Raw genomic sequence first — 20,115 nt, forward strand, 5'->3', positions numbered from 1 at the left:
CTTACTATAGGAAACCATTCAACTGATGAGGTAGCATTAAATATGTTCAAAACTACTTGTAAAGGTTTAAATATTGAGTAATGAATACATTGTTAGAAAATGCTAACATTTTTTTTAAAAACTTGCTGCAATATGAGATCAAGGAGAAGAGGCAGTGGCTTCTGAACCAATTAAGATTGAATGTACATGGATAATAATAAACATTAACTTGTGTGTACAGGCAGTCCCCGGGTTACGTACGAGATAGGGACTGTAGGTTTGTTCTTAAGTTGAATCTGTATGTAAGTCGGAATCGGCATCCAGCTGAATCTGGACACCAGTTCTGACTTACATACAGATTCAACTTAAGAACCCCAGGTGTCCCCAAGTCAGCTGCTGCTGAAACTGATCAGCAGCTGATTCCAGGAAGCCCGGGGCAGAGCAACTCTGCCTCGGGCTTCCTGTACTCAGCCGCTGGTCAGTTTCAGCAGCGGCTAACTTGGGGACACCTGGGGCAGAGCAGCTCGGGTGCTGCTGGGTTGGTCCAGTAGCGCGGCCACTCCTCGGTGCTACTGGACCAACCCAGCAGCACCCCAGCTGCTCTGCCCCAGGCGTCCTGATTCAGCCACTGCTGAAACTGACCAGCAGCGGCTGAATCAGGACTCCTGGGGCAGAGCAGCTGGGGTGCTGCCGGGTTGGTCCAGTAGCGCCAAGGAGTGGTGCTGCGGGACCAACCGGCAGCGCCCCACCGGCCCCGGGCTTTGTTCCACATCTCCCTGGTCTCCTGAGGGGGGCACTAGCTGCGTCCCCCCAGCAGACCAGAGAGACGCTGAGCAAAGCGGCGCAGGACCCTGGGGTGGAACCTGGGGCGTTTCCAGCTGATCTGGAAGCACCCCGGGTCCGGCCCCGGGTCCTGCGCCGCTTTGCTCCCGTCTCCCTGGTCTGCTGGCTCCTGCAGCAGACCAGGGAGACGGGGAGCAGCTTTTCTCGCCCCGGAGGAGTCGGGCGGCGGGACCAGGCGTCCCGCCACTCCAGTCGTCCGGGGCAAGAAAATCCCCGTTAGTATCTGTGGATCCGATGTAAGTCAGATCCGCGTAACTCGGGGACTGCCTGTACTTTTTAAAAAGTAGGGTTAAGTTTGGTTCACTCTTTACGGGGTCATATTGTTCCAGAATATTTAGTGTTTATAAAAACATAGGTAAATCTTGAAAGTTTGTCCACTTTTATGATAAATAATTATTTGTTTGAATATTCATGAACATTCAGCCCTATTGTTTTTTAAACTATTAGTCATTCAAGCCCCAGTTCAGCACAACACATAAGCATATGCCTGGGTAAGTCACACTGAAATACTGAGCTAGGGTTTTGTCAGCTGATGGTCAGGGCAGTGTGTGTGGGTATGTCTCCTAAGTCTTCAACTGCTAAGACACGAAGTCTCGTCGCAGCGGGCAGCCCAGAAGGCTGAAAGGAGCCCTGAGTGTTTAACGTCTGTGACTTTACTGCTAGGACCGAGGTCCCGTCGCAGAGGGTAGCCAAACAGGCTAACAGATGCCCCAGTGTGTAGGAAGAGCTTATTACACCTTAGATTTTAACTGCTAGAAAACAAAGTTCCTTCGCAGTGGGCAGGCTGGGAAAGGCTGGAAAGGTGCCCCAACGGATCTTGTCACCTGGGAGTGACACAGATCCAAACGCCCAAGCTCTCCCTATGTCCAGCTGAAGTTCTTTTAAATTGTGGTTGGTTCTATTACAGCAACTGAAGGAGTCAGGTTAAAACTTAAACAGTTACAGGTTTATTAAAAGACTTATAAAAGCATATGGTTACAATGGCTATTGCTCTATTTCATAATTATTAGCAAAATATAGATCTTAAAATGGTTACAGGAAAAAGGTAAAGATAGAAAATAGAAATAATGGTACCAAATGACAGCTTAATTTTTAAAGAGCTCTAACACTATGTGTATATATACTTAAACAAAGGACCACATCCAGGAACAGTTTTTACCCCCTTCTATGCCTCTCGACTCCAGCATGTCAGGCCAGGGCCGGTCTCTCAATTCCTCGGAAAGACGAATACGAGGTGGGCGTCCCCTCTGGAACCTCGGGAGGTCAAACACCAAACCCGACCAGCAGATAGATGGTAGATTGACACACAAAGCAAGTGTGCTGCTGGACTCATCTTTATACCCCTGGGGGCCCGTATTCTTTCTTATCTTAAGATGTTGTACCAAATAAAAGCAAGCAGGATCTTATGAGGGGGATAAGGCAAAAAGCCACATTTATTGTAAAGATAATAAAAAATAAAGAAAAGATAGAAGCAAACAACGTTGTTTAACTACTTATTCCTAACACTACTTAACCCTTATACACTTATATAATATATATATATATATAAACCATTCATTCATACATCCATTCATTCAAGTTCTGTGTATAGTTACCAGCCTGGAAGTTGCTTGTGACAGGATACTGGCCAGGTACTCTGTACACAAGTGATGGTAGTGGGGAGCGAAGTCCTGATCAGATGCGCATCTGAAGCTCCTGGTAGGCTGGCAGCAGAACCTTGGACTCTGATTCCATAGTTTTTTAGTCCAGTTCTTATAGGAATTTCTTCCTATGCCAGTCTATGGAAATTGCTGTATCATGCTGATGTCTCCAGGGTGGCTGCCAGGTGCTCATCAGTGATCTCATCGGGTGGACCTCCAGTTTCTCCACTTGACACCTTTTGGTTGCACTGGCACCTGATGCCTTCTTCAGCCCTTTGTTGCTGTATTCTCAGGCTGGCACCTCTCAGAACCATTCACTCATCATCCAAGCACTCTCTCATACATTCATACAGTATTTTGTATAATAATAAAAGTTGTAGTTACAGAAAGTTTCTGGGTGGTATTGCTTAAAACATTCTCTGAGTGCTGAATAAAGTTACAATGTTTTAAAGAGAACAGGCCTCAATTAAGTAACAATGCCCTTAAGTCAATTACAGGGCTTGGCTCCCATAGCAGAGTTAGTGGCTTGACAATGCATTGTTACAATGTATCTCTGCAATGTCAATTTCAAGCAGCCCCTTGCACAAGCTTGAGTATGCCCTGGAGCGCAGGGGGGGGGGGGGGGGGGGGCTGTTTCTGGCTACATAGGATTATATTCTTAACAGTTAGGATTATATTTTTAACAGTTCTAAGTTACATGACCTAATATATTATATTCTAAAGGGACAATAATAATAATAAATCTAAACATTTAACAATCTTAACAAATAATAATAATAAGAAGAAGAATTAATAATAAATCTAAACACTAAGTTGTGGGGAACAAATTATGGGGAGTCACTTCCATTTGGAGGAATCATTTTCAATACATTAATATGTTATCCCTACAAAGAGGCCAAATTTTACTGGTCTGTTTTGTGGTGCCAGTTCTTACAAGCAGGTTACAAGTTAATTTGCACTTGTAAGAGAGGAAGATAACTAAATTTGGACTGCCGGATGTTCTTGTTGGGCGGGAGATTCCTTCCCCCGTGGACGGGTATGTGTTCGTATCAATATGGGTTAAGTCAAGGGCACGATGTACAGCCTCTTAGTTTGACCACCCTCTTATTTCTGTTTACAGTTGGTCACGGTCACTGAGCCAGCATATCTAAACCTCCTGCTCCAAGGTTTTCAAAGAATATGCTGTTTTTCTGCTCTTATGTGCCCTGTATGGTTTCAAGCAGACAAAGATGGATGTTAAAATGGGGGTTCACGTCTGGCTACAGGTTTCACTTACAAAAAACCCACCCATACTATCATTTGAACCTCACTTATGAAGGTTTATCAATATGGGTGCATAGAATTCATCTGGGAGTCCATGTTGACATATGGGTCAGCCTATGTGGATCATCCTGGAGGAGCACAACCTCAGGTGCTTAGTCTTTATTGTGAGCAATGATCAGATGAATGACTTGGGTGCAAACCAGTTGTTGACATGATCTCAGAAGCACTTTGGGGAATAATTTCCCTATCCATAAGATTCTTAGGGCAGCCTCTCTTTCTCCCTCCCTTTCTCTTCCTAACTGTTTTCCTAGTCCAATTAGGAAAGCACTTTCAACATTAGGATGAGTCCCCCAGTGGGGGGTCTGGGTATGGATGAGTCCCCAGCATCTATACCCAGACCTTAACTCCAGGGAGAGACTCTGTATGGGTGTTTGGATCTCTTTCTTGCATGTGACCTTGCCTCCTAAAAATAAACACAACTTTGCTGCATGGTGAGCTATCTATATGCAGGATTCTTCAGTCTGCTGTCTTCTATGTTTGATACAACACAATCTGACTCATCTGAACTCTAGTATGATTGATCAACTAGTGTGGCACATTCTGGCTCAATGAGTTTCAAAATTTTAAATGGAATGTAATTTATTTTTTTAAATAATTCTAATTTTAAAGGTTAAAAAATGTAATGGCTTCCTCTGTAAAACTACTGTATATCTCAAAGCAGTAATGCCACTTCCCTATAAAACTGTCACAGGATAATAGTCTTCTGCAGGTATGTAAATGCTAAAGGGAGATGTCTTGTATTTTCAAAGCAAGAGATGCTGCCTCTAAAATAATCTTGCAGATATTATACAACAGAATGCTAAATAGAAGACTGATTCAAGATCTTTTGACAATGTTCTATTATAATGACTTTACTGCTATTATACCAAATGATTGATGTAGATGTAATCATTCTGTCTGATGGATGGTAGTATAGTAGAATGACATTTGCTTTCTTTACCATTTGAATTCTGATTTGCTTGGAGAATGGGATTTGTGCAATGCAGGATTTTAAAGTTTACTATACTTGTGTGAATAAACTACTGAGTGACATTTATTTATTTTTATCAGTATGGAGGGGTCAGCAATCCTAACTCTTTCAAACTTTAAAATGAATTTTAATGTTTATGAAAGGTACCCAACTGGCAGCAGAAGAAACTGAAGTCCTCCCTTATCTATACAATACATATAGCATAGACAGGAGGCAGTGCAAAAAGCAACTACAGGCAGTCCCCGGGTTACGTACAAGATGGGGACTGTAGGTTTGTTCTTAAGTTGAATCTGTATGTAAGTCGGAACTGGCATCCAGATTCAGCCGGTGCTGAAACTGATCAGTTTCAACAGCGGCTGAATCTGGACGCCAGTTCTGACTTACTTACAGATTCAACTTAAGAACCCCAGGCATCCCCAAGTCAGCTGCTGCTGAAACTGATCAGCGGCTGATTCCAGGAAGCCCGGGGCAGGGGCTTCCTGTGGTCAGCCACTGGTCAGTTTCAGCAGCGGCTGACTTGGGGATGCCTGGGGCAGAGCAGCTGGGATGCTGCTGGGTTGGTCCAGTAGCGCCGCCGCTCCTCGGTGCTACTGGACCAACCCAGCAGCACCCAAGCTGCTCTGCCCCAGGCGTCCTGATTCAGCCACTGCTGAAACTGACCAGCAGTGGCTGAATCAGGACGCCTGGGGCAGAGCAGGTGGGGTGCTGCCCGGTTGGTCCAGTAGCACCCAGAGCGGCGCTACGGGATCAACTGGCAGCACCCCAGCTGCTGTACCACAGGTGTCCGGAGCAAAGCCGCGGAGCACGGGGGCAGGGGGACAGCCCAGACACATCTCGGCTGTCCGCTGCCCGCATGCTCCGTGGCTTTGCTCTGCTTTGCTCCCTGTCCCCCTGGTCTGCAGACCAGGGGGACGGGGGGCAAAGCGGCGGAACACGTGGGCAGCAGCCAGCCCAGACACGTCTGGTCTGTCCGCTGCCCGCGTCCTCCTTGGCTTTGCTCTGCTTTGCCCCCCATTCCCCTGGTCTGCAGACCAGGGGGATGGGGGGGAAGGGGGAGGGCAAAGCAGAGCAAAGCAGAGCCAAGCCGCGGAGCAGTGGCCAGCTGACAGCCCAGACGCTCCGTGGCTTGGCTCTGCTTTGCCCCCCCATCCCTCTGGTCTGCAGACCAGGGGGACGGGGGGGCAAAGCAGAGTCAAGCCGCGGAGCAGCGGCCAGCTGACAGCCCAGACGTGTCTGGGCTGTCAGCTGACCGCGCGCGCCGCGGCTTGGCACTGCTTTGCTCTGCTTTGCCCCCCCCCCCTTCCCTCTGGTCTGCAGACCAGGGGGACGGCAAAGCAGAGCCAAGCCGTAGAGCACATGGGCAGCGGACAGCCCTGTACGCTGCCCGCGTTTTCCGCCGCTTTGCTTCCTCTCTCTGGTCTGCTGGAGACCAGGGAGAGGAAGGGCCCTGTTCGTAACTGCGGATCAGACGTAAGTCGGATCCGCGTAACTCGGGGACTGCCTGTATAAGAATTCTGTTTCTAATCCAGTTCCATCTTACGTGGTTTTCATTATTATGCATATTCTAGTAATGCCAAAAGCCAAGCAATGTGGACTGGGTAAATCCACTACTGTTATAATCATTTTGTGTCCACAGAGGGACACAGTGTGGCTATACAGGAGTAAAAAGGAAAATTAAGCCACCCCAAAGCTTCCATGTAGCACACCTGATTTTTTTCCTCTGTGTGGGGAATGTAGGCAGGGACTGTTAATCTGTATCTCCACCCACAAGCAGTTGGGTTTGGAGTGGTCAGGCAGGGATGGGAAATAGATGGACCATTGACTTACATCCCCATTGTGTAGTAGCTTTTGCAGTTAAACTGGTAGGGGAAGGAGTAGCCATCTCTTACTGGTATGGTCAAGTAGCAGATTATTACCCCCACTTTAGGAGCAAACCTATTCTTATACCCTTACACTATATACCCTGTATTATTATGCTTGCTTAGTCCCTTTGTTTATTTCAATCTTTTGGGGTGTGCTTAGACTAAAGGGTTTTGTCATCTAAACTATACCTGCATCCACAATACCACCGAGTTCTGTCAGTTTTGTCAATGGCGGTGAACCTCATTCTACAAGGAATAATGCCTTTTGTCGACAGAAGGCATTATTGCATCTACACTGTCCTTTGTATCTACACTCTCATGTCGACAAAGCAGCTTGTTTTTTTTGACAGAACTGGATGTAGCCTAGATGGTCTTTGTTGACAAAAGCCTGTAGTCTAGACGTACCCTTGCTGGGTCTTCTGACAAGTGTTCCAATTATGACGGTAGTTTGAGAGCACCTGCTCATTGTATATAAAATCCCTAAAGTGATGAGGGGGATAACACTAAAGGACTTTTGGGGCAACACTTTCAAAAGTTTGCCAAGGTTCAAATCTACATATGAACACTTAACTCAAAATATAAATAGGTAATATGAAAACATGGGACTTTCACATGGAATATCTGGGTAACATGTGAAAAATGGGTTCATGCTGAAGAATGAATTTGTGCAAATAGTCTGGGCTATGGACATAGTCACCTTACAGATTTGCAGTACTTAATTTTAGAAGTGTGTGGGAGGGGGATCGCCAAGACTTGTATAAGATTTAGTCCCAGGATGGGCAGGGACAAGTCAGAAAGCATAGATGGAGATCACCCCCACTGGCTGCTCTTCTAGCCATTGCTACAAAAAAGTGCACTGTTAAAAGGGGAAGAGGAGTCCCCAAATAAAAATCTCAGATGTTCAGATTCAGTGGATAACATTCAGTCCAGTCATTTCTGGCACATAGCAATTCACTAAGTGACGTAATTGAATAATATGCCTGTTATTAATAGGTTGCTGACTTTGTGGTTCACTGGCTAGTCTAAATTTTTGTTCAGAAAATGTTCCGTCTAACCGAAAAAGCATTTTATCATTGGAGAATACAAATGAATACAAAAGTAGAACAAATTGTTTTGTTTTGATTTTATTCACTTTCAAACTTTTGAAATGCTTAATTTGATGGCAAAAAGATGAACAATAATTTTAATTGAACAATCAAAATATTTCATTTCCAAAATGATGAATGAAAATGTTTCATTTTTTCCAAAGCTGTTGGCCATTTTTTGATTAAAACAATTAAGTGAAATTGACATGTGGAAATGTTTTTTTTCCTTTTGCCCAGAAACATTGTTGAAAAATCCCACCTTAGTAATAAGTTTGGTAATTAAATACTAAGGTTTTTTTTTACCCTTATCACAATCTCAGATCAAGTTAGGTTGAAAGTTAGAAGACAAATACTGTAAAATCTCGAGTATAATGCGTACTTCTTTCCCGTTTTTTAGCATCAGACGGGGTGCGCATTATCTCCAGGAGTTATTTTTTTAAAGTTTTAAACTCACTCTCAGCAGGCACGTGCTTGAGGGGTTGGGGGAGAAGAGCAGGCAAGGACCTGGGTGGGAAGGGGGCCCCCTCTGGCAAGCACAAGCTTGGTGCGCAGGCAGCTGGGTGGGGGGGCAGGTTTCCTTCCCGTTCCTTCCTTCCCATTCTCCTGTACAATGGGTGCGCATTATACATAGGAGTTGGGCTTTTTCATGATTTTAAGAGTCTAAACTCAGGGTGCTCACTATACATATGTGTGCATTATACTCGAGATTTTACCGTAGAAGCCCATTTTAAAGTTTCTTGGCAGCACAAATTTTAACTTTCAGTTTACCTGTGTGTGCTTATAAATCTTCAAAAATAGATATCTTTCTCTGTGTGCATCCATACACATCTGTGAAGATTGGGCCTTCTGTGACTGCTCTCCTGGTTTAAGATTCACCATAACCTGGAAAAAACCTCAGCCATTATGTATGACTCTGTTTGCTAATATCAGTTCCCTTTAATACTAACATACATAAGTGCCTCTCTTATGGCTGCCACATAGTAACTCTTGTGATTCACAGTCTGATTTTTAGCTTCATTAATGTCTGTCGGAAAACATGTTTAATCAAAAACGTGACTCTAAAATGTGGCACAATTCTATTTCTAGAGTGCTTCTTTTAATTGTCAAAGGGCCTCATTTTGACACCCATACATTAAGTTGTAGATTATTCAAGGAGCAATCCTATTGAAATCCCACTCACAACTTGTGTAGGAATATATTATTCAACTCCAGTCAGGTTAGCTGAATCTGGCCTCAGATGAGTGAATCATGAAGCAAACTAGTGTCAGGGGGATAAGAGGAGAGTTCCATTTGCAATAATTCAGCTGAGAAGGAATCTTCTAGTACATTGGTCTCCAGCCTTCTTAAGCACAATATTGCTTTTTTGAATTTAAGTGCCATCCAGGATCTACCTCAAACACACACACCTTTACCCCACCTCTTCTCTGAGGTCCCTCCTCCTTCCCCAACCCTTCTCCAAGGCCCTGCCCTGCTCACTCTGTGGAGATGGGATACAAGGGTAGAGGGTGGGAGACATCCTGACATCTGTGCTCCCCCTCCTCTATCTTTCCCATCTTAAACAGCAAGTAGAATGCTCCTGAAGGGCAGTGGAGGGCAGTTGAACTGCTGGAACTTGGTAGCCTTCCTGTCAAATCAGTCAGGCTCACCTGTAAGAGGCTACAGGATCTACTCTTAGATCCTGATCTACTGGTTGGGGACCACTGCTCTCATACTTCTGCTAATCAGTATGGTACTTAGTTGAATCTGACTCAGGGTCTCAGGTCCTTTTAAAAAAAAAAAAAAAGTCTGATTAAGAAAAAAATATTTTGTTGGTAATTTGTGTGATGTATTCTATGGACGTTCAGCTCGATTGAATCTTCTACTTAAATGCTTTCTTACTGCCTTTGAAACTTGAGGTTTAAATGTATAAATGTATATGTACATAATCAAAATGGGATTGCATTCTTTATTTCTGGTTCTGGAAGGAGATTGGCTCTGTATTGTCACTTCAGATCATGTTTTTAGCTGCTTAGAGAATTTCTGATATATTTGGGGACCTTTTAAAAAGAAAGGCAATCTATGGATATATTTAATCATCTTGTCTGATCTTTTATGCCATAGAATTTCACCCTGTTACGCTGATATAAAGCCTAATGACTTGTTTGACTATAACATATTGTCCAATAAGCCATCCAGTCTTAATCTGAAGGCATCAAGAGATGGAAAATCCACCACACCCCTGACTGGTTTGTTCCAACTATTAACCATAACTGTTAAAATAAATAAATGTGCCTTTTTCTAATGTTTGTCTGGTTTTATCTTCAAGCCATTAGTGTTTGTTGTTCTCAGTTCGATTTTCAATGTATCTTGGAATCATAGAACCATAGAGCTGGAAGAGATCTTAGAAGGCCATCAAGTCCAGCCCCCTGCCCAAGGCAGGACCAATCGCAATTAAATCATCTCAGCCAGGGCTTTGTCAAGTTGAGACTTAAACACCTCTAGGGATGGAGACTCCACTGCTTCCCTAGGTAACCCATTCCAGTGCTTCACCACCCTCCTAGTGAAATAGTTTTTCCTAATATCCAACCTGGACCTCTCCCACCGCAACTTGAGACCATTGCCCTTATTCTGCCATCTGTCACTACTGTGAACAGCCCTTCTCCAGCCTCTTTGAAACCTCCCCTCAGGAAGGTGAAGGCTGCTATCAAGTCCCCCCTCATTCTTCTCTTCTGCAGACTAAATAGACCCAAGTCCCTCAGCCTCTCCTCATAGGTCATATGCTCCAGCCCCCTAATCATTTTGGTTTACCTCCACTGGACTCTCTCCAATGCATCCACATCCTTATTGTAATTGGGGGCCCAGAACTAGACACAATACTCCAGATGTGGCCTTACCAGAGCCGAGTAAAGGGGAATAATCACATCTCTGGATCGACTGGCAATGCTCTTCTTCATGCAACCTAATATACCATTAGCTTTCTTGGCTACAAGGGCACACAGATTCATGTTCTCATCCCCTGTAATCCCCAGGTCCTCTTCTACAGAACTGCTACTTAGCCATTCGGTCACCAGCTTGTAACAATGCTTGGGATTCTTCTGTCCCAAGGTCAGGACTCTACACTTGTCCTTGTTGAACCTCATCTGATTTCTTGTGGCTCAATCCTCCAATTTGTCTAACTCACTCTGAACTCTATCCCTGCCCTCCAGCATATCTACCTCTCCCCCTAGCTTACTGTCATCCATAAACTTTCTGAGGGTGCAATTCATCCCCTCATCCAGGTCATTAATAAAGATGTTGAACAAAACCGGTCCCAGAACCAAATTTTGGGGCACTCCGCTAGAAACTGATCTCCGTTCTGACATCGAGCCATTGATCGCTACCCTCTGGGCCTAACCTTCCAGCCAGCTTTCTATCCATCTTACCATCCACTTATCCGCTCCACATTCCCTTAACTTGCTGGCAAGAATATTGTGGGAGACCGTATCAAAAGCCTTGCTAATGTCAAGGTATATCACATCCATTGACTTCCCCATATCCACAGAGCCAGTTACCTCATTATAGAAGCTTGTTGTTTTCTTTTTCTGAAGGCACTTATGCACTGTGATCAGGTGAATTGTTTTTCATAACAAACAGTTTGAGCTAATCTTTTCTCATACTGTAAGGCATTTTCTGCAGCCCTCAATTTTTGTGGCTCTCTTCTGTAACCTTTCAAACTTTTCAATTTAAAAAAAATGTAGACACCAACAGGATGTAGTATTCTAATATATTGAAAAGCAGAATCCCTTCAGAATTCTTACTCATACTTCTATATACTAATAGGAGAAAATTATCATCTTTTAGCATACAGTGCACTGGGAGTTTGCTGAATTGCTCTTTCGTTATTTTTCTGTGATGGGTACCTCCACAAAAAACCTGAGCAGGCTAATGTGGGCTAGAATGGGACAATTAACTTATGTGCTGTACCTGGAGGGGAAACAGATTGATAGGGCCTAATGTCTGATGAAGCACAGCTGTAGGAAGAGATGGGCTAGGATTATAAAATAGGAAGTGAGAGTAGGAAGGAGGTTGATAGTCACTACCAAGAGGGAAATGGAGTTGGTCAGACAACCAGGAGACTGAGAATTAGAGGAAGGTCTGGAATCCTGCCTTGGACAGGGGAATCCAGCAAGAGGCTGAAAAAGGTGTAGTCATCTCAGGGAATGGAGAACTCTTTGGGATAGAAGTAGTCCAGGAAAATAGCAACAGTGTTTGAGGCTGAGCAGACTTGGATTACTGATTATTGGGTCTCTGAGTTGTAACATGGACTAGTGGGTGGTCCTTGGTTTCCCTACTAATCTCAGGGAAATGATACAGGATGTGATGACTCTGAGCAAAAGAATGAGACAGCACTTGGACAACATGTCTGGTGGGACTTCATTACCCCAGAATTGAAGGCGAACTACATGGTGGCTTGGATGCAGGTAGGGAAAGAGGATACAGTGCAAGCAAAGGACAGAAAGGGGACCTAGATGGGGTGAGAGCTCATGCACAGACCTAGCCAGTATGAGGTGCACTTGCACTGAGTGGAAACCCTTTAGAGGCTTTTCAGTCTTTGCTTTCTAGTGTACTGTCCTCTCTTTGGTAGGTATGTCCCCCATTCTTTGTGCCTAATTTTATTACTTTGCATTTGTGTGCTTCTAAACAAACTTTCAAATCCTCTGAGTTTACCAAGTGATGCTTTTATCCGCAAATAATATTTCTGAATTTAGGATCTGATTTTTAAAGCTTCCTTGTGATCCTATATGTAAGAATAGAGCTATTTGATCTCAGGCATCTTTGCAAGTATGCTTGGGTATGGGATTTCCTACCAATTTAAATGAATCCAGAACTCATGTTCTATCAAAGGGATGGTGGCAAATCTGATACTTTTGGGGAGTAAAAAAATTAACAACTATATTTCATATAGCATACAGATATTTTGTTTCATTTAAATGAGGATGTGGTAAATACTGTGGCTTGATATTGAACACATCATTTTGTCCTTGATCAGATTTTTTCCTTAGGTATCACATGTGAATATAGAAAATCAGTAGTAGGAGCAGTCTGAAAAATATTGTAAAATGTATGATATCAGTGTCATTAGATCGGTTTTAAAATATCATTCCTTTTGACTTGAGTGGTATTTCAAATTTTGTGGCCCCGTAGGTGGTTTTCAGTAGCAGGAGAAGTTGATGATAGAGCCAGGTATTTTCTTTTAACAAAGATCATACATACCATCGTGTTTCCCTGAACACAGTAGGAATCAAACATCAGGAGACAGTTTATTTGTTTGCTGTACCATACATACCTTTCTATCTAGTACTCTGCCAAAAAGCATTCTCTCCTTATGACATTACTGTTACTATCAATTTGATCTTCTGGCTGCTTCTGCCATACCTTTCTCTCGCATGCTAACCTAAATGTGCTCACAAAGCAATACCTAGTGGAAAATTTCCACCCACATAACTCTAATTGACAAGGCAAATCATCTGTACTCTTGTTTTGGGCAGATATATAACCTGGTCTTCGGACTGAAGACTGAAGTTATTTCATAAGAACCCCAAATGATTCTTAGAGGTAACTTCATCGCATTTACACCCATCAGTTTCAATGATGTTTTGACCAGCTCACTACAAGGAATAATTGATAGCCAGCCACATGAAAAGCAAGTTTATTGATAACTATCAATAAACTTGCTTTTCATGTGGCTAATAAAATCATCTTGGGGCTCATCTAGACTACAGGGAATGGTTGAAAGAATTCTGTGGGAATTTGCATATCTTCTGATGGCACTTTCGAAAGCAGAGCTTCCGAAAGTGAAAGTAATTAAAACATAGCTTTTTTGGTGAATTGCTCCCTTGGTTGAAAAGCCGCTCTTCCTCAAAAAAGTAGGTTTATGCAGCTTTTCAACAATGGAGGGGATTTGCTGAAAAAGCTGTCTTAATTACTTTCACTTTCGAAAGCTCTCGAAAGTGCCATCAGAAGAAGATATGCAATCATTCCCCGTAGTCTAGATGAGCCCCTACATACATGGCTACTCCTTTTAATGCTGTTCATTTATTGTGTGCATGAAGATTGACCAAATGTCACGTGATTGGCTCAATTGAACGCTAAAAGACCAGTTTCTATCCTTGTGGCTGTCCCAGCCAGGATGATACTGAGCTTGCACATTTGTGGTTGAGGATGAATATGAGTGAGTGATGCACTACACCTGTATATCTAGAGAAAAGAGATTATAATGTGTCTCTTTGTTTGAATTCATACTGGAATCAAATCTGAAGTTAAGATTTGTCATGAGTTGAGCAATATCTACCTAGAAGCATTGTTAAAAATAGATTAAATGCCTCTAGCTCACCAATTTTGGTGGCTGTTTTCTTAAGTCTCAGTACTATGTAGTAATGCATCATTCCCTCACATTATGGTGATGGACTGCAGCAAGGAGAAGAGAAGGATCATGAAAATGATTTGATATGAAAGATCTTCATGTCCTCAAGCAGACCTACAGCCTGCTGGCCAAAGGCTTGTGTGTGAGTATACAGTGCATCAATGCATGGAGTTGGGAAGGGGAAGAGCTGTGGGGACCCTCACCCTCCTTTCTATCCATAGTGCTATTCAAATTTGACCTAAGTTGGGATATCATATAAATGTAAATATAGAGAGCTGATCATGCTAATGATCAAACACTCTGTAATACCTGATGCCAAAAAGGGAAGAAGACAGAGGGATGATGTTCCTTTAACTTTTGGAAGTACAGGGAAAGCTGGCAAGTGATGCAGATCTTATATTCTAATGGTAGATGGAGTATAACTGACAAAGTTGCTCTATTCTCTTAAAGGAAATAAATAGGCTCAGCAGGTGGCTTGCAGAGGATATTTTGGGACTCCTATTTCACATTTCCCTGTCTGATACAACCTTATTTCATCATCTAGAATAAATGGGAAGAAGGTTCCACTAAGCCAGAAAGAGTGATCTTTTAGTAGAGGAGAGAAAGCTGTGTCCCACTCCATCATCCTGTTTTCATTTCAGCACTAAGTGTTAAGACAGAGTGATGAATTTAATTGTTCCTAAAAGCCTGCAACTTTTTAACATTTCTTGAATTAGTTCTAGCAGTACTGAACTTTAACATTTATACTCAGGGGCTAATCTATTTTAATTTGAAGTACCCTTAATTTGCATAGAACATTATAAAAATGTCTAGTGCACTCATAAGAGGTGGCTGTACAGTTGATGTCCACAGGGACAGATACACATTAAATTCCTTACATGAGTGCTGGTATGTGTAGGGAGTCATATACTTTGAAAAACTGACAGTTCATCCAGTAATTCTTAATGTAGGACCTTTCATATGTCTGATGTAACCAAAGTGGTGGTGGTGGTGATGATGAACCTAACAGTCCTAAGGGATGGGAAATTAGAGACAGCCTTTCACCCTGATCAGTGTACACTAAAACTGTACATTAAATGTATACCGTATATTACAGTATAGATTTCCTAGATCTGGTTTGAATTCCCCTTTTCACCCATTGAAAAATGTATTTGAAAGGAAATAACAAATTGAAATATTTAATTTAGAAAATGCTACAGAGCATCATGCAAATTGTATTTTAGGTGCCTCGTGACCCCGTTCTGATCAGGCTTCCTGGTCGCGCTACCCCATTGGTGTACCACAGTTTCCCTTCTGATGTACCATAGAAGTCACATAACTGCAGTGTATCCAGCTGATGTAGTTCAGCTGGGTAGTTTGTCCATAGGTAACAGACATGATTCAATGGAATAACAACATTATTCCCATGAAGGTTGGTGGAAATATATCCACAAATAAATTTTCAGTTTTCAGCCAAAATATTTAGATTTTTGGATGCAAGGTCTAAATTCTCAGCAAAAAAACTTTAAAAAATTCATTAATAAAAGAACAAAAATAATTCCAGTTTGCTGAAAGGTGGGAATGGGTGACAGATCACTGGACAGTTACCTGTTCTGTATGTTCCCTCTGGCCACTGTCAGATGATAGGATACTGGGATAGATGGATCTATAATCTGACCCAATATGTCTCCTCTTATGTCCAGTGAAAAATATATGACCAACTCTACATTTATCTGTGGTCATTGCTATAAGTGAGATTCTATTTCTTATGCTTTTATAACATTTAATTACAAAAGTGGTAATTTAAAATTTTAAACAAACCATTACTACAAATATTAAAAAAACCTATTTTATAGCTTCAGAGGGGTAGCCAACTTAGTCTCTACAGGATAAACTTAATAAACAACAAATAGTCTGGTAGTACTTTAAAGACCAATAAAACATGTAGGTAGTGTCATGAACTTTCGTGGGCATCTGAAGAAGTGGGTTGTTCCCATGAAAGTTCAGGATACCGCTTGCTTTGTTAGTCTTTAAAGTGCTACCAGACTATTTGTTTAAGTTTATACTATTTTATAGACATTTTTAAGAGGTATATATGTGAAATTTTAGTCCTATTGAGAAAGTTAAGTATGTGAAAAGCTGACTGTAGTAAGTATATAAAAAGATGCTAATCTTGATCATGATGTATTCTTTATATGACAATGGGAAAATGGTATGCTGTTCTCCCATGTTTTTTTCAAAGGCTTGCTTAGCTGCTTAATACAACAAGAAGCTGGAGCCATCACAAATTATACTGAAGGATTTAGAGATGAGCTTGGCTTGAAATACTCAGCCTTCTCAGAGGGCTTTCCTGTTGATACCAGGTGCTGGACCTAAAGAGGGGTTTTAATCATTGAATAACACAGTACGTGATGGTGCCATTTATGGAAGTACAGCAGCTTTGCTACCATGTGGTGAGTGGAAATAAGGGAGGAGAAGATTTATTTAACAGGAGAAGAGTAACTCAAAAGTAATGAGTTCTTAATCCCCATATGTTACTTTGAACGTATACCTGTTTGATCTGTACTTGACCTCGCTATGAAGCACACATTGGTGACACTTGCAATGACCAACATTTCATCTTCCATGTGTTGGGACCTATGAACTAACATCTTTTCCTCACTTTGTTTGAAGATTACAGCATGTAAAGTCAATGTCTTGACCCATCTTTAATACTGACTTGTGCCATTTATCTAAGGTTTGCCAATTACTTTTTTTAAGGATAAAAACATGCCTATACAAGACTGTTAACATTTACCAAAATTAGGCATTGCACAGAAAGATTGAATATTTCTCCATGTAGCTATAGCATTACACGTAAGATCCAACATCCAGCAACCTTCAGCTCCAGACTTGGTAGAATTTTAAAAGAGGTTTTTTGTTTTTTTTTTTGCAATAATCTTGCTGCATTATGCCATATGTTATGATGTCAATGAATGTCCTTTATGGAAAAGACTGAGAACAGTAAGATCTTTTCAACAAAAATCTAAATCAGATTAAAAAGTCGCTATGAAAACAAAAGGCCTGGTCTTGCAGTTCTTATTCAAGCAAAATTCACTGAAGTCAAATTTTTAATGGATTAAAATTCATTTAAATTATACTAAAATTGTAACAAATATGAAAGCAATGCTGTCCCCGATGAGTGAATGATGGCAGAGATCTCAAATCAAACTTTCATACCACACATACCATAATATCTAGGCACTGAAGTCAATGGGAGTTTTGCCTGAGTAAGGACTGTTGGTTTGGTCTGCATGATAGATTGATAAGAGTATTGTTTCTGACATTAGAATCAGCTAAGGGTAACAGACAATAACATGGCTGATTACTAAAGTAGAAGATGTAAATTCTTTCACATTTCTATGCATTAAAAGTCTTAGAATTCCTGAATTTTAATGTAAAATACAATGAAGTGTATCAAATAAGATTCCCTATCATGCTTTGTAATAATAAATTGCATTGTGCACTTTCAAAGGACAAAAAGTCTTTAAAGAGCCCTTGCCTCACAAGGTTGAGAAAATATCTTATTTTATCAATCTTTTTTAACTCTTCTGTGTCTTTTTTCCTGTACTTCCTTTCTCTTATAATTATTATCCTACACATGTCTCCGGAACTCACTAGAATCAGCAAGGCAGAAGATGGCTTACTAGGATTGAGCTAGTGAAATCTTTTGTGTATGTATATATATATATATATAATAGACAATCACCTATGTTGTGGAGGGAAATTTAAAAGTATGTGGGAGTTGGAGTGTTTGTTGGTAGAGTTTTGCTAACTCTGGGAAGATTGCCCTTCCTACATGCCTGTTCAGGTACACTATCAGCCAGAGTTTCAAGTATTCAGAACCCTCTCCCAGAAGTGCATTTACAAAAGAGTTAAGCTATCATTTGGGTATTGACTAGTTTCTCAAAAAGCTCAGCGCCAGGTAGCTTCCATGAAGAATAAGGAATCTTTCGAAAATCCATGTACTTTAAATATAGCTAAAAATTAACTGCAGTGGTCTGTTCCATACATTTATTTTAACTCTAGTATCTGTACATGGAAGGGCTACTGTGAATTACTACATAACAATAAATGAAACCTTTACCGATTTCAGCCTCTTCATGAAGAAGTGATGAACAAAAATGAAGACCCACGTTTTATTTCTAATTAGATCTATACATCAATAAAACAAATACTGTTGAGTTACTACTTCAACTCCAGTTTATTCCAAAGGTTGGCAGTGTTATGACCCATCTGCAAAGTCTTTGTGATTATAGGATGTTGCACTTTTATATATCAGATATTTAAAATGGGAATAGTATTTACAAATGCTTTTACTATTGATTTTGAAATCATACTTGATGATTTTTTTTCCACAGTAAGATTTTTGAAGAACTTGTTGGCACCTGTAGACTTGGGTTACTGGAGGAATAATGGCATTTTCAGCACATTGTCTCTACAATTTCTAAGTTCTGGCATTACTCGGTTGCCAGCAGTTGTTGTTTTCCCATTGAAGTGAACATGGGAACACCAAAATTGGGATCAGGCGATTTCGACTAATTTACGTATATGGATATGCTTACTGTTTTCTTTTTTGAGAAGTAGTTAACCTAAAATATCCTCTCACTTTTGTCCATCTGTTGCCCATTGCTTTGAAGGAGATAGCAGCCAATACAAGGGCTGGATGTTGGTATTTCTATTCAACTAATTATCTGTGCAATTGCTGCAGGAAACTTAGTCTCCAACCTTTGTGTTTTCCGTGGTCATCAGCTAATTTCCCAGTTAGAACTTTAGCTTAAACCAGGTTGCATTATAAAAACATGCACTCTTCTATTCATTTGTTACATGAACTTATTGTTTAAATCATCCATGACACTTACTTTTGTTGAGTATTGTGCACATGGAGCAATAGACTTCTGAAAGAACCTGCTCCGAAAAATATGGTGAATCACATCCATGATAAATAAAAAAGATCTGCTCTGATTTTGTAGACTTTTGCATTTTGTGAACAGGTTTCTACATGAAGGAAGAGTTTCAGTACTTATATACTATTATATATCGTCAACATGTTTCTGTCTAAATTGGGGAAATTCATATGTTTACTATCAGGTTGAGAGACAAGCTAAACTTTTGTTATGAATAATCTGTACTATATATAAAGTCTCTTCCACTGGTATTTATCTTTTCTCCTCAAATAGCACACATTTGCATTGCCAATAGATGGCAGCATAACTCTTCAGGAGATACTATCCGCTCCTTACCTATTTAACATTTATGTAATTATCTTGGTAAAAGTTATTTCTGTGTAAATGTTATTCTTCTACATTTTCCTGAGCTCTATTTTACTGTTATATACTTAGAAAAGAATGGGGATGGGACAAAGGATATAAGGTTACTGGTTTTTTAGACATAGTACTATGATACAATTACTCTTATCTGCAGTTCTTTTCTGTTCAGAAATATATTGTCCAGTCTCGCTATGCTGATTTATCAGCTATAATCTTGAAACATATCACTCTACATTTGGGAAACCCTTTACCATATTCATAAATATTTAAATTGGAAAGAATAACAGTTTGCTTGTGAGACTTACACAAGCTGATAAAAGCAGGGAAATGTAAAGTAAAACTTGATAGAGAACTTTATCTGAACTTTCCCCTTTGTGAAACTTAGATCACTGAACGTATGGTGAGACGGCACATAAGGCACCATACATTCAGAGGTGTGATCAGAGGTGTTTGAGGTTAGGTACGACAGAGAAGCTACTGCTTTGTTATTTATGACAACTGTATAGTCCCCAAACTGCAATTCTGGTATTGTAGAATCCTATCATACTGCTTACAGAAAACAAACTAATTCATTAAAAATTGAATATTAATTCTGACCTAGTAATTGGGGTTTAGATTAGGAGACTGCTGAATTCATTTGGGATAAAGTGCATATGTACATTTTGCAATCAGTTTGTACGCTATCTTCCTGAGGTCTGAGTTTCACTGAGATACCTTTCACACTGTGAGAGAGCAGAGCATGC

At 41.0% G+C, this 20,115-nt stretch overlaps 1 long non-coding RNA gene across 2 annotated transcripts in view; it reads left to right on the plus strand.

The window, feature by feature from the left end:
* The window catches only part of LOC102455721 (uncharacterized), a 116,962-nt gene extending 97,931 nt beyond the window's left edge, over positions 1-19,031 (plus strand). For both annotated transcript variants that reach the window (XR_012903835.2, XR_012903837.2), the window contains 2 exons: positions 14,135-14,226; positions 16,306-19,031. This is a non-coding gene — a long non-coding RNA (uncharacterized LOC102455721). The remainder of the gene's footprint in view (positions 1-14,134; positions 14,227-16,305) is intronic.
* The last annotated feature ends 1,084 nt before the right edge of the window (positions 19,032-20,115 follow it).

The sequence above is a fragment of the Pelodiscus sinensis genome, chromosome 4 (genome assembly GCF_052426305.1).
Source record: "Pelodiscus sinensis isolate ZL-2025 chromosome 4, ASM5242630v1, whole genome shotgun sequence".
Lineage (NCBI taxonomy): Eukaryota > Metazoa > Chordata > Testudines > Trionychidae > Pelodiscus > Pelodiscus sinensis.